This window comes from Theropithecus gelada, chromosome 2 (assembly GCF_003255815.1).
Source record: "Theropithecus gelada isolate Dixy chromosome 2, Tgel_1.0, whole genome shotgun sequence".
Classification (NCBI taxonomy): Eukaryota; Metazoa; Chordata; class Mammalia; order Primates; family Cercopithecidae; genus Theropithecus; species Theropithecus gelada.
Genome location: NC_037669.1, coordinates 178825875 through 178840843, shown reverse-complemented (window position 1 = coordinate 178840843; position 14969 = coordinate 178825875). Strand labels below are relative to the sequence as shown.

At 42.7% G+C, this 14969-nt stretch overlaps 1 protein-coding gene and 1 pseudogene across 3 annotated transcripts in view; both read right to left on the bottom strand.

Moving 5' to 3' along the window:
* The window catches only part of CMTM8 (CKLF like MARVEL transmembrane domain containing 8), a 129584-nt gene that overhangs the window by 97509 nt on the left and 17106 nt on the right, over positions 1–14969 (bottom strand). The gene's annotated exons all lie outside the window — the stretch shown is intronic.
* Positions 11794–13084, bottom strand: LOC112618790 (annotated as a pseudogene). The gene has a single exon (XR_003118125.1). The product of XR_003118125.1 is annotated as a keratin, type I cytoskeletal 18 pseudogene (transcript).

Sequence of the window (14969 nt, the reverse complement as noted above, 5' to 3'; positions counted from 1 at the left end):
CCACGTGGATAAGGACCACATTTCCCCAGCTTCATCTACAGTCAGACATGGCCATGCTGTACATTCTGACCAATAGGATGCCAGAGGAAATGATACATGTAACTTCCAGGTTGGATCTTGAAGAAAGGGACCTACTTCTCCATCCTGCTGAAGGCTGGAGCAGGCAGGAGGTGGGAAATGAAGCAGTATCTTGGACCAGAAGATGGAACCCACTGCAGAGAACAGGGAAAAATAAGACAGAAGTAGATAGTGTCTCTGACACCATGGAGCTATCATATCTGCCCTGGGCAATTAGTGCTTTGACTGTCACATGAGAGAAAAACAAGTTTCTACTTTGTTTAAGCCACTTGTTTTGGTCTTTGTTACAACAGTCAAACATGCATCTTGACCAACACTCTTATATGCAGAGGGCGGCCACTTCTTGGCTCCAAAGGATTACTGCCATGAGGAACTGTAGGCTCAGTATTGTGCATTTGTCCAATTTTCCAAGAGATCATGGAAATCTAGATTTTCTTATGATATCTGATATTTACATCCTGGCAACTAATTCTGATTTTCAGCACTGTATAGGCCAACACAACTGGTCTGGGGCCCGGTATCATTCTGGTCCACAGGCCTCTCCAAAATAACGACTTCATTGGAACAAGTAACATAACTTAGGGTAATAGAGTCCTTTGAGTTTAGGCAACACAACACAGTGCCTGCAAACTCTCATTACCCTCAAATGCAGTCCCATTCCCTGGAGAATAAGCCAGATGTGGTGGCACACACCTGTAATCCCAGCTACTTGGGAGGTTGAGGCAGGAGGATCACTGGAGCCCAGGAGTTTGAGTCTAGCCTGGGTAACATAGTGAGACTCTGTCTCAGGAAAGGAGAGGAAAGGAGAGGAAAAGAGAGGAAAGGAAAGGAAAAAGGAAAGGAAAAAGGAAAGGAAAGGAAAGGAGAAAGGAAGAAAGAAAGAAAGGAGAATCCTTGGAAAATGGAAAGACAGAGCCTCTAAGTCAGCAGCAGCAGCCACGGTGGGGCCTTACTTGCCCACAGCCTCACCATGTAGGGCCTCCCTGGACACCAGCGGCCTTTACCAGGATTAAACTCTGTTCCTTTCTCTTCTCCCTTTCTCTCCTTTTCAAGACTAAATAATTTCTCAGGGCTGGGTGCATTGGAGCACACCTGTAGTTCCAGCTACCTGGGAGGCTGAGGTGGGAGGATTGCTTGAGCCCAGGAGCTCAAGACTGTCCTGGGCAACATGGTGAGACCCCAATCTCTACAAAAAAATTAATAAGTTAGCCGGGGATGGTGGGATGTGCCTGTAGTCCCAGCTTCTCGGGAGGTCGAGGCAAGAGGATTCCTTGAGCCAAGTTCAAGGATGCAGGGCACTATGATTGCGCCACTGCACTCTAGCCTGGGCGACAGAGTGAGACCCCATCTCAAAAAAAACAAATTTTTTTTTTTTCTCAGCAGACAGGGCTAGATATTAGAATCATGAAGCAAAAAACAGCAGGTGAAAAAGGCAGCCCTCAGTTTGATATGGAAGGTCTGGCAGCCTCACCAAACAAGTTCATCCAGACAAACAGCTTCGTGGAGGAGGAGTGGGAGGTGGCATAAAGGAAGACGCAGAAGGTGCAACATCCAATGCTCATTTTGTGGGAACCACTGACAACACGGGTTATAAGAAAACAACGAAAGTGGCATCAGCATTGCACGGGGTCCCAGCTAATACTCCCCTCCACAGAACAAAGATCTTCTGGGCACAATTTCAGCTGACCCCAGCTTTCTCCTCTGGATTCAGGTAAAGCACCCATGCAAAGGTCCATGGTTAGCCACAGGCAATTACTCTAATTGCCAGCCAAGCAGTGTCAGCATGAAGGTATTGCTCATACAGGTTCAAACCACTTGCTATGCTCTCAAGTCCAAATAAACATCAGGGAAATATCCACGGCATTGCTGTTGCACAAGAAGAAGAATAAAAACAATCATGTTACAGGAAAAGAAGTTCCTGTTTATAAGGCCCACTGCCCTCTAGGGAGTTGCTTCGGGTTTGGTGAGAAGTCTTTTCTCTGCAGTGCCCTCACTGAATTAAGATACACAGTTTGGAGGTAGGAGCTGGAGAGTTTCCTTGCACAACAGAAGGAGAAGGATTTGGAGAGGAAAAGGATGAGTAATCCAAGAGGGAAGGGAGATCAAACAGAAGTGGGAGGAGAATGGAACAGGAGGTAGGTCTTTGCATTCTCCAAGAGCCTCTGTACCGGTCATCAGTCAATACCTAAAACCAACCCACCACTGGGACCAGTGAGCTTTTTACAGACACCAGAGATGGATGACAGCAAAGGATAAAGGAGGTGGAGGAGAAGGCGGAAAAGGGCAAGAGAATACGGGCTCTTTGGGAATTAACTGAAGTACACAGGAGTGATGACTCACGCCTGTAATCCCAGACTATGGGAGGCTGAGGCAGGCAGATCACTTGAGGCCAGGGGTTCAAGACCAGCCTGGCCAACATAGCAAAACCCCACCTCTACTAAAAATACAAAAATTAGCTGGGCGTGGTGGTGCACACCTGTAATCCCAGTTACTCTGGAGGCTGAGGCACGAGAATTGCTTGAACCCTGGAGGCAGAGGTTGCAGTGAGCTGTGGTCGCACTATTACACTCCAGCCTGGGTGACAGAGCAAGACTCTGTCTCAAAAAAAAAAAAAAAGAAAGAAAAAAGAAAGAAAGAAAAAGAAATACATGGGAGGCCTTTGTGTTCGTCACACAGAGATTCTGAGCAATTTCACCAATAGCTTTGAGGGACGGAGAGGTCCCCATGCCATTTGGATACTATCACCTCCCCCAGACAAGAGTTATGAGTTCTTATAATGTGCCAGTGCTAAACAATTTACATGAATTTCTATTCAATTCTTTCAATAATCGTAAGAAGTGGGTATCATTAGACATATTTTACAGATGCTTTAACATATTAAATATTTTGCTTAAGATCTCAGAGCTAATAGCAGCCGGGCCAAGACTCAAAGCCAGGTCTGTTTGGCTCCCAATTCTGTGTCATTCTGCTCACATTTAACTTGCAGAAAAGTGATTCTGGCCAGGTGTGATGCCTCACACCTGTAACCCCAGCACTTTGGGAGGCTGAGATGGGTAGACTGCTTGAGTTCAGGAGTTCGAGACTAGCCTGAGCAACATGGCGAAACCCTGTCTCCACAAAAAAATACCCAAGTTAGCCAGGTGTGGTGGTGCACACCTGTAGTCCCAGCTACTTGGAAGGCTGAGGTGGCACGATTGCTTGAGCCTGGGAGGTTGAGGTTCCAGCGAGCCGTGATTGCACCACTGCACTCAAGTCTGGGTGACAGAGTGAGACTCTGTCTTTTAAAAAAGAAAAGAAAAGAAAAGTGATTCTGGTTACATGCACTAATCATGGGATACACTGACATCCCAAGCCCCTTGATGTATGGTACTAAGAAGGACAAACATTGCTTCAGTGGGATTTCTGCCAACAATACATAACCTGAATGTACTCACGAGGAAACACCACACACACCTAATTTGCAGAGCATTCCCCAAACAGCTCACTTGGATTCTTCAAAATTGTCAAGGTCCTAAAAGACAAAGACTGAATATTCTAGACTAAAGGACACTAAAGAGACATGATGACGAAATATAATGTGTGATCTTACGCTCTATCTTGGACAGGGAAAAAGAATATAAAGAACATTATTAGGACAATTTGGTAAAATTTGAGAATGATAGTTATACTGTGGTTATGCAGGAGAATATTCTTGTCCTTTAGAGATGCATGCTGGAATAACTAGGGTATTTAGGGGTGTGATGTCTGCAACCTACTCTCAAATGGTTCCATAAAATATGAAGCAGACAGACAGGAAGGAGGGAAGATGAAGCAGGATATTTACATTTGAGAAATTACAGTGAATGTATGAGGAAGTTCACTACACTGTCCTTACAACTTTTCTTAGTTCCTTGAACTTTTTTAAAATAAAAAAATTAAAGGAATTCTGACTTCAATTTCTGACACTGTGACAGACTGGGTATCCTCCCAAATGAAACAAGTATGGGTAAAACATGAATTTTTTTTTTTTTTGAGACAGGGTTTCACCCTGTCACCCAGGCTGGAGTGCAGTGGCACGATCACTACTTACTGCAGCCTTAACCTCCTGGGCTCAAGCAATCCTCCCACTTCAGTTTCCCAAGTAGCTGGGACTGCAGGCATGCACCACCACGCCTGGCTAATTTTTGTAATTTTTTGTAGAGACAGGATCTCGCCATGTTGCCCAGGCTGGTCTCAAACATGATTCGCCTGTCTCAGCCTCCCAAAGTGCTGGGATTACAGATGTGAGCCACCGTGCCCAGCTAAAACATTTTTAAGCATGTTGCTGAGCTGGCATGAAAAGAAAATATCCCAAGAAGCCAAACATTAAATAAAACAAGAATCCTGGGAGTCATCAATGCCAAAACCAGTTTCCACCCTGAGAGTCTGTTAAACCTTGAGGACCCTTGAGCTTCTATCCTTTTTTAGAACCACTTCAAGATATAATGCATACATCATAGCATTCACCTTTTAAAAGTGTAGAATTCAGTAATTTTTAGACTATTCAAAGAGGTGTGCAACTACCACAACTATCTGATTTCAGATGATAACATTTTTATCCTCCCCAAAAGAAACTCCACACCTATCAGCAATCGCTCTCCATTCCTCCCTCTCCCAGCACACACTAACGCACTCACCTACTTGCTGTTTCTACGGATGGGCCTATTCTGGATATTTCCCATAAATGGAATTTGACAATATGTGGCCTTTTGTGTCTAACTTCTTTCACTTAGCATAATGTTTTCAAGGGTCATCAATACTGTAGCATGTATCAATATTTTATTTCTTTTTATTGCCAAATAAGATTCCATTGTATGGGTATTCTGTTTATCCATTCATCAGTTAGTGGACAACTGAGTTGTTTCTACCTTTTGGCTATTATGAATAACGCTGCGATGAACATTCATGACCTTGAAAAAGCATGTATGTGTGTATATATGTGTGTGTGTGTGTGTACAGATATACATATAACTTGGGATACTTTCTTTTCATGCCAGCTCAGCAACATGTTTAAAAATGTTTTAGCTGGGCATGGTGGTGCACATCTGTAATCCCAGCACTTTGGGAGGCTGAGATGGGCGAATCATTTGACCCCAGGCATTTGAGACCAGCCTGGGCACGTACACACACACACACACACACACACACACATACATATATTTGTTCCAATTTCTCCACACCCTTGCCGATACTTGTTACTATCTTTTTAATTGTAGCCATCCTTATAGGTATGAAGCCGCATCTCATTGTGATTTTGGAATGTATTTCTCTAAATGTCTAGATGTCTAATGATGTTTAGCATCTTTTCATGTGCTTATTGCTGTTTGTATATCTTTGGAGAAATATCTACTCAAATCCTTTGTCAAGCTTTCATCTAGGTACAGGGTGGTGGGAGACAAAGCAAAGGCCTATTTAAGGAGAAAGTCTAACAGGAAACCACCTATGTACAGTTGGGATCTTAAAAGGCCATCCCTTCAATGTGAGGATGGACAAGAAATTAACTCAGTGTCCAGAGGGAGCAGCAAGATAACTTCAGTATCTCAATCTCGGCAATGAGTGGAGGGTTAAAAGATCTCCCTTTCAATTTATAACCACACTTATTCTCTCATTTGGGTTGGGTCTGAGTCTATGTAGGCCATAAAGAACACAGTAGATCTGGAAAAGTTCAAGAATTTCTAGAAATGTAAGAGAATTGAAATTCAAAATCCAATGATACATTAAACAGCTAAAAAAAAAGAATTATTAAAATTGAAGTTATATAAATAACTAAAATGCAGCCCAGGAACCCAGAGTTGAAAATTATCAGTTTAAAAGACACAGAAGATAGAGTCTAAGGATCTAATACATATTTAGAGTTTTAGAAGTAGATGAAATAAAATGGGAAAGACAATATTCCCAATATTTTAAGAGATAATGGCTGATAATTTTCCATTATTGTTGAAAGAGTAGTAATTAGATCTAAGAATCTCAATCAAACCCAAGGATAAATAAAAAGAAAACCTTAGCTAGGCATATCATAATGAAGCTGCTGTATACAAAGACAAAAAAAATTTTAAGCTAAAGTAGCTAAATTTAAAAAAAAGAATGGCAATCTGCAATTCTGACTGCCAGCATCAACAACAACCATGGAGACCAGTAAGATAGAAGAATGATACTTTCAAATGCACTGAGACAAAAATAACTGCCAACTTAGAATTCTATAACTTGTATAATTATCTTTCAAGAATGAGAAAGAAAAAGATTTCCAGAGAAAAATAGGAGATGTGAGGTGTAAGAAGGAACAATGAGCAAAGATATAAGGCAACTATGTGGGTTGCGAGTAAAGCTAAATTGTTGACTATGTAAAACAACTAGAATGCTTAATTTGTAGGTGGAAAAGTAGCTAACACTAAATAACAAGAAAATACTATAAATTGTGAAGAATGTTATCTGATTTAGAGTTCTGAGGTCTTTGTATTTGTTTAGGAGCAGGATAAAAATACTGTTTAATTTTAGCCTGTATAATACACTAAGTATGCATGTTAAGACAGCTAGAGATCTACTAAAAGAATACAGCATAACTTCCAAACAAACAGAAGAAAGGGAATGAGAAACACACACAAACAAAGTTAATCAGTTCAAAAGATGGCAATCCAGGAGGCCATCAACCTAGAAGGGGCAAATCATGGTGCATTCATAAAATAAAATATGGTAAAACTTTAAAAGTTAAGGAACAACAGCTACCTATGTCAATATGGAAAACACTCAATGATGAATGGAAGAAGCAAGTCAGAGAAGGAAATCCCATGCGATTCTGTATTCCGTAAGATGCAAAATGAGGCAAGGTAAACAATACTTGGAAAATTTTGAACTTTATAGAATACAGAATGCGGCCGGGCGCGGTGACTTATGCCTATAATCCCAGCACTTTGGGAGGCCGAGGCATGCGGATCACCCAAGGTCGGGAGTTTGAGACCAGCCTGACCAACATGGAGAAATCCCATCTCCACTACAAATACAAAATTAGCCGGGCGTGGTGGCGCATGCCTGTAATCCCAGCTACTCGGGAGGCTGAGGCAGGAGAATCACTTGAATCCAGGAGCAAACGTTGCGGTGAGCTGAGATCACGCCATTGCTCTCTAGCCTGGGCAACAAAAGTGAAACTCTGTCTCAAAAAAATAAAATAAAATAAAAAATAAATTAAAAAAAGGATACAGAATGCATACACGCTTAAAAAAACAAAACAAAACAAAACAGGATAGTGGTTACCTCTGCAGAAGAGGGCAGGGGCTACAAGGGGTCTCTAAAATATCGTAATGTTCTATTTCTTAACCTCAGTGGCTGCGTATGGTTACTTGTTTGATCATGATTTAAAGTCTAGGCCAGGCCCAGTGGCTTACATCTATAATCTCAGAGCTTTGGGAGGCCAAGGCAGGAAGATTGCTTGAGGCCCGGAGTCCGAGACCAGCCTGGACAACATAGTGAGACCCTATCCCCACACACAGAAATATTTTTTCAATTAGCCAGGTAGCTTGGTATGGCGGCTCATGCCTGTAATCCCAACACTTTGAGAGGCCGAGGCAGGAAGATTACTTGAGTATAGGAGTTTGAGACCAGACTGGGTAACACAGTGAGACCCCTGTCTCAAAAAAAAAAAAAAAAAAAAAAAATTAGCTAGGCATGGTAGTGCAAGCCTGTAATCCTAGCTACTCAGGAGGCTGAGACAGGAGGATTGCTTGAGTCCAAGAGTTCAAGTTTAGAGTGAACTATGATCATGCCACTGCACTCCAGCCTGGGCAACAGAGCAAGGCCCCATCTCTTAAAAAAAACAAATTGTATATGGGTTTTAGTACTGTATGATATTTTACACAAAAAAGTTTTAGTGAAACAAAGAAGGAATCTTAGTTCTGGGGGCACGCAGAAGACATCTCAGTTATGTAAATCTGCACCCTAACTCTTGTGGACTGACCTTTTTCGTACCTTGGGAGACTGGAAACATAAGCGTCAGCTCCCACCTGAGCTCTTGTTCCACTGGCTAGCCGCTAAACCAGCCTGCTAGTAACCAGTGACCTAGTTAACTGAGTTTGGTCTTCCACCTTTCACAAAAGCAACCTAATCACATAAAGGGAAGTTTAAAAATCTCACATTAGCTTCCCAGGGAGGTATGAACATTAGTTCATGATCTGAAATGTGAATAAAAAGGAAAACTGCTCAATATTCATGTCACAATTAAAAGGAATCTTAGACATAATTTCCAAAGCATAAGCTAGTAGAATATTAAATATACCTGTTATAGATCTCTTCAGACATCTCTCTCCCTGAGGAAATTCCCTGAGACCAAAAGAAGGTCAGAGCTTCGAAGAACACAGACATTTCTCCCCTCTGAAACTAAAGTTGCAGGGAGATTAGCTGACAAGCTCTCAATATTGTTTACCCCGAGACTGCTGTGAACAGTGTCAGGCAACATAACTGCCTTTTGTCTCCAAAGGTGACTTATCTGAGAATATCCCTTCAAGCCTGCTCAGTGTTTAGTGCTTCAAACAAAGTGATCTTTGATGCTCTTCAGTTTTTGATTGATGTAGATTACTTGTTGCATCCCTTAAAACCTAAATTTAAAGATTTCTGTCCTACCTGAAACCCTTTCTGGAAACAAGGCAGGTTAAAATACACAATAAAGATCCCCATTTTCCCCACAGAAAGCGGTACCTGTTATAATTAGATTTTGAATAGATGAAGGAAAGGGCGAGGCAAGATAAGGCATGAGATCAGAGCTTTGCATGTTTTCCAACACAGGTCATTAAACTCAGACCTCTGGAAAACTGACTACCCCATGGTTTTTAAGGACTTCTTTGAAGAAAGTCTATAGGAACACAAATCAGTGGAATCTTCCCACTCTACCTACAAAGCTGGCATCACTCATGACGGTGTCTAGATCATTCTACTAATCATTTACGTGGTCTAAATGAACTCGTGTTCAAAGTTCAAATAAGCAGGTGTCTGTGGTTTTTAATGTAGCTTTTAAGCTTTCTTTAGTTACAGGTATGATCCTAATTCTAGCCCTAGTATATACCAGAGAGGCTAAATTCTATGTTCCCGCTCACTGCTGAGTGTGTGAAGACTCACTAGAAGCTGATATGACCACTCATTCCAAATACAGCCCGGTCCAAGCAGAATTAATCTACAATATCTAGACCGGCTGATAAAAAAAAGGGAAGAAATAAGCCTATAGTAACCCAAGAAATAAGCTAATATTTACCTCTGAGACAGAGCTTCGATGTATTTTTGCTCACTTTATCTTCTACTAACATGTGACATCGTCATTATCTTTCTCATTATTACAGATGGAAGGTCAGGAAGTATCAGGTCAGTTGTAAAGGTTACATAGCTAGAAATCAAATGTGTGTCTTAACTGAAATAGGGCAAGTCCACCAAATCACAGGTGGCCTTTCACCTCTAACACAGTGACCCAGGTAGACTCCAATGAAGTGGATGTAGTAAATACTCCACGTGGATCCACTCACCTCTGCCACATTCCCCTTGCAGTGTGCCTTACTGCTCACTAGAGGCTGGAAAGCTGGACCACAGCTCGGGTTCTACACAATGATGTAGCTTCGGCAGGCACACCCAACCTAGACTTAGAAGGAAAAAGACAACACCATGGCCCAAAGGACATGCTTTGGATGCCTCTATGTTCCTGCTGGCAGACATAGCCATGGAGGTACTTGTTTTTCTGCGTCAGTCCACAGAAAACTGAAATCCCAGCATCCCATTCCTTGCTTCATAGTGTTGAGAGGCAAGTCAGGGGGCAGCCATTTGGTATCAGGACCCGCAATGGGGACAATAGACATCCAGGACCCAGCAGACATGAGAGTAGATCCTGCTTCCTCGCCTTCCTTCTGATGGCAGGCCAGTTCCGCGGTATGATTCCAGTAGGTGCTCCTGGAAGCTCAGCCTAGAGCCTGCTCCTCCAACCCTACCAAAAATTTTGGAAGCCAACTAATGATGCATAATAAATCCCTTGCAGCTTCAACCAGCTACAGTAGACTGACATCTTCAGTTGAACTCTAAGACAATGAATATTCTACTTTCCCATGAAAGGGGCACATTACTAGGCTGGTACCATGAATCTCATGGGTGTGTACAGAGGATGGACAAGCAATCAGATGGCATTTGTTTCACGCTGAACTCCACAAGGGTGTGGTTGACTCATTCATGTGTTATTTAAGAACTATTTCCTCAAATCAGGGCTCAACTAGAAATGGAAATGAAAGAAAGAAGGGATTCCCCACAACCTGGGACTGGTTTATTATCAAGTGAGATAATGAACGTGAAAACCCTTTAAATGGTAGAGTGTTTCTCTAAATGTACAGGCACTTTCCTAGAAACAGTGCTACTCAATCTTATCAAAAACAAACAAATGGTATTTTCCTGCCAAATTTTAGATTTAACTCTCTCTATGGGGTGAATAAAGGACCAAATACCTACAAGGAATAAATGTCTCTTGAATTTCACCTCAAATTTGAAAACTTGAGTTTTTCCTACTATAATTTAATATCTTTTTAAGCATATTTTTCTTTACATGTCTTAAATCCTGTAATTGATCATTTGTTTCAACAAACATAGAAAAGTGCTATTTACCACTATATTCTAAGGGCTAGACACATAGTCTGGCACACAGTAAATATTCAACACATTTTTATGACAATAAATAAGATATGTATTATTAATTTGCACTGTAAAACCCATAGCATTTTGTTTTCTTAGTTTTTATTCTTTTTTTTTTTCTTTAAGAGACAGACACAGTCTTACTCTGTTGCCCAGGCAATCCTCCTGCTTCAGCCTCCCAAGTATCTGGTACTACAGCCATGCACCACCACACCTGGCTCATTTTTAAATTTTTTGTAGAGACATGGTCTCACTATGTTGCTCAGGGTGGTCTCAAACTCCTGGCCTCAAGCAATCCTCTGGCTTTGGCCTCTCAAAGGGCTGGGGTTATAGGCGTGAGCCACTGTATCCAACCTTCATAGCATTTTAGACTGGAAAGACCTTGAAGAACTTAAGAATCAATACTAAGACATAACCTGAGACAAAGAAATAGCTGAAAAGTTTCCCTCTTAGGAACTAGAGTAGTATAAAATGATTTTCCCAAAATTAATCTATGTGTCATATAAAAATCCAATATAATCTGACAAAGGAAAGGAGGCACCAGCAGTGACTGTGAAAAAAGTTATAAAGGTCAACTTGAAGAAGAAACATATAAACATGTGAAAATTGGGGGAAAAAAATTTTTAAAAATAATCACAGCTGGGATAGATTATCCTATCAGATATTAACATGTAATCTAGAACTAACATGGAAACAAAGAATAGAACAGACTAGAAAGTGTACAGTTGAACCCAAGCAGGTACAAGTAGTAAATGAAAAACAGAAAGCAATCCAGGTAAGGGAATGTACAATGAATTTACCAATATGAAATGTTGGGACAACTGAGTAGACATTTGAAAACAAAATTAGAGCCCAACTTTATATTTCTGCTGAAATGCAGTTCAATATTAAAGTTAAATATTTTAAAGCACAAGAAAAATACAGGTAAAATATTAATGTATAGTCCATTATATTTAGCTTTGCTAGTGAGATAGTACTTTCTTTTTTTTTCCAATGACCTCTGAACTTTTTATTGGCCTCCTGCTCCCCAAAGGGCACCCTGCTTCTGCTGGCTTAGTGTCTCAGAACTTTGGTGTCATTGGTCAGACACCACTTTGCCATCCACTATCCGGCGGGTGGTGGTCTTTTGGATGGTTTGCATGGAGTTGCTGCTGTAAAGGGCATCACCAAGACTGAAGTCCTCGCCATCTTCCAGCAGGCAGTGGTAGGTGGTAATCTCAGCCTCCAGTAGACCTTCATGTTCAGCACAGCCTCGTACTCCTGGGCCTGGTGCTGTCCCTCTGCCAGGGTCGGTGCCAGCTCGGACTCCAGGTGCAGCAGGATCCCGTTGAGCTGCTCCATCTGCAGCGTGTAGTGGGCCTCCACCTCCCTCAGGCTGTTCTCCAAGCTGGCCTTCAGATTTCTCATGGAGTCCAGGTCGATCTCCAAGGACTAGACTGTACATCTCAGATCCACGAGCAGCATCTCAGCAGCTCCAACCTCAGCAGACTGTGTGGTGACCACTGCGGTGCTCTCCTCAGTCTGCTGAGACCAGTACTTGTCCAGCTCCTCTCAGCTCTTCTGAGCCAGCTCGTCATATTGGGCCCAGGTGTCTTCCATGATCTTGGCAAGGTCCTGAGATTTGGGGGCATCCACCTCCACGATCAACCCAGAGCTGACAATCTGAGCTTGTAGGCCTTTTACTTCCTCTTTGTGGTTCTTCTTCAGGAAGAGCAGCTCCTCCTTGAGGGCCTCGATCTCTGTCTCCAGCTGCAGCCGAGTGACATTGGTGTCATCAATGACCTTGCAGAGCCCATGAATGTCATTCTCCACAGACTGGCGCATGGCCAGCTCTGTCTCATACTTGACTCTAAAGTCATCAGCAGCAAGACGGGCACTGTCAATCTGCAGAACAATGTGGGCATTGTCCACAGTATTTGAGAAGATCTGAGCCCTCAGGTCTTCGATGGTCTTGAAGTCATGGCTCCAGTCTCTGACTTGGGGTGCCTTCTTCTCCAGGTGCTCCTGGATTTTGCTCTCCAGCCTCCGGTTCATGGTCTCTAGGCTCCTCACTCTGTCCAGGTAGGAGGTCAGGAGGTCGTTCAGGCTTTGCACGGTCTCCTTCTCGTTCTGGATGCCTCCCATTCCTGCCAGACCCCTGGCTGTCCCCGCGGCCAGGTCTCCGGACCCCATGCCACCCTGGAAGCCGGTGGAGCGGGACACAGCGATTTGGGAACCAGAGCCCCCCGGCATCTGCAGAGATGCTGGCTGTGCTGCTGACTGGCAGGATGCCATAGCTGGGCGCCTGGACAGAGCCCAGGGACCGGCAGTTGGTGGAGAAGGTGGAACGAGTGGTGAAGCTCATGCTGTCCAGAGGCGGAGGTGTGGGGAAGCGAGGGGACAGAACTCAGGCTTCGCTGACATGTTAGTGAGACAGTACTTTCTAAGGATGATGTCCAACATGGGGAAGACAGTAAGACAGAGATTTGAAGATAACCTTTAGATTTTGTAAATAAAATCACTATGGCGCTTTGGGAGGCCAAAGCGGGAGGATTGCTTGAGCCCAGGAGTTTGAGAACCGCGCAGCAAACAAAAAAATCAGCCAGGTATGGTGGCATGTAACTGTAGTCCCAGCTACTCAGGAGGCTAAAGTGAGAGGCTCACTTGAGCCTGGGAGGTCGAGGCTGCAGTGAGCTGTGATCGTGCCACTGCACTTCAGCCTGGGTGAGAGAGCAAGACTATCTCAAAAAAAACAAAAACAAAAACAAAAACAAAAACAAAACCCCGTAAATAAAACTAAGAGATAAGCTAGAAAAAATATTCACAACAAACAGGGTCAATATTCCTAATAGACGCTAAAAATATCTATAAGTGAATAACAAAACTACTGAACTTCTTTGTAGCTAGACCTGTATGTTGACCTCTTTATCCTTCCCAAATTCCACTGAAACGTCTCCCACCCCCAAATTAAAAAAATACGTAGTAGTGCTGAAAAGCTAGAAAAAGCAGCAACAGCAGTCTGGAGCAGAGAGAACTTCCTGGAAGGCACTTCAGAACAAACCAATGATAACCAAGGGAGTTTCTTGTCTGCAGCTCTGGAGCGGAAAATAGAGGACATACTGAAAAAAGCAAGCCTCCAAACACCCTCAGATAAGCCAAGGATTCGAAGCAATAACCAAAATCGGAGAAGGAATGAGTCAAGGGTAATCTGCTAGGGAGTACACTTAGAAACTACTGAGTGAATTATCTTCCCCCTCCCCCTGCAGCAGCTACTTCTGGAAATAGCCCCCAGGATAAAGATTTGAGATTTCCAGATGCTTCAACAAGCTATTTGTACACATCATAAGAAAGCCTATGCAGCTCCACTACCCCTAGTTTCCCCCTCCCAGGCCTGTCAATATTTCCTTTCCTTTGAAAAACCACCAGATGCAGATCACATGATAAAAACCCGTCTTCACTGCCGGGGTACAGGGATTCTCACTTAGGCTGAGCAAACAGGCTCCAGTCATTTCATCTATGATTACAAACATGGACAACCATTAATCACCAAATGACTGAAGAAAACAGCACAGGAGAAGCAACAGATTCAACAAGCAGAAGTGGTCTCTCAGTAACAAAGAAAATACACTCAAGATCCTTACAGTGATTCAATAAAAAAGAGATCAGACGAAAAGCAAACATTTTAGAATGACTAATTGTTGGGAATTAAAACTATGAAAGCCATAATAAAGCAATAGATGGGTTGAAAGGCAGAGCATACTTAACTGGAAATCTGAATTTGGGCTTAAAGTGTAATTTTTCTAGAAAATTACACTCTTTGCAAAGTACAAAGACAAACATGAAAGAAAAATTAGGAGATATTGAAGATAGTTTAATCTGTCCTGGAACTCCTGGATTGAATTAAGATTCCTTTAAAGGAGAAAACAAAGAACCAATGCAGAAAATAAGAGAAATTTCCCTATGCTGAAGCTAGATTTGTATAGTACTTATAAAGAGCCCAAAAAGTGACGAGGAGGACAAATAAAGAATGCCTTTCCAGGCCAGGTGTGGTGGCTCATGCCTGTAATCCCAGCACTTCGGGAGGCTGAGGTGGGTGGATCACTTGAGGTCACGAGTTTGAGACCAGCTGGGTCAACATGGCAAAAACCCGTCTCTACTAAAAACACACAAATTAGCCAGGCATAGTGGCCGTGCCTGTAATCCCAGCTACTGGGACATAGAATTGCTTGAACCCAGGAAGCAGAGGTTGC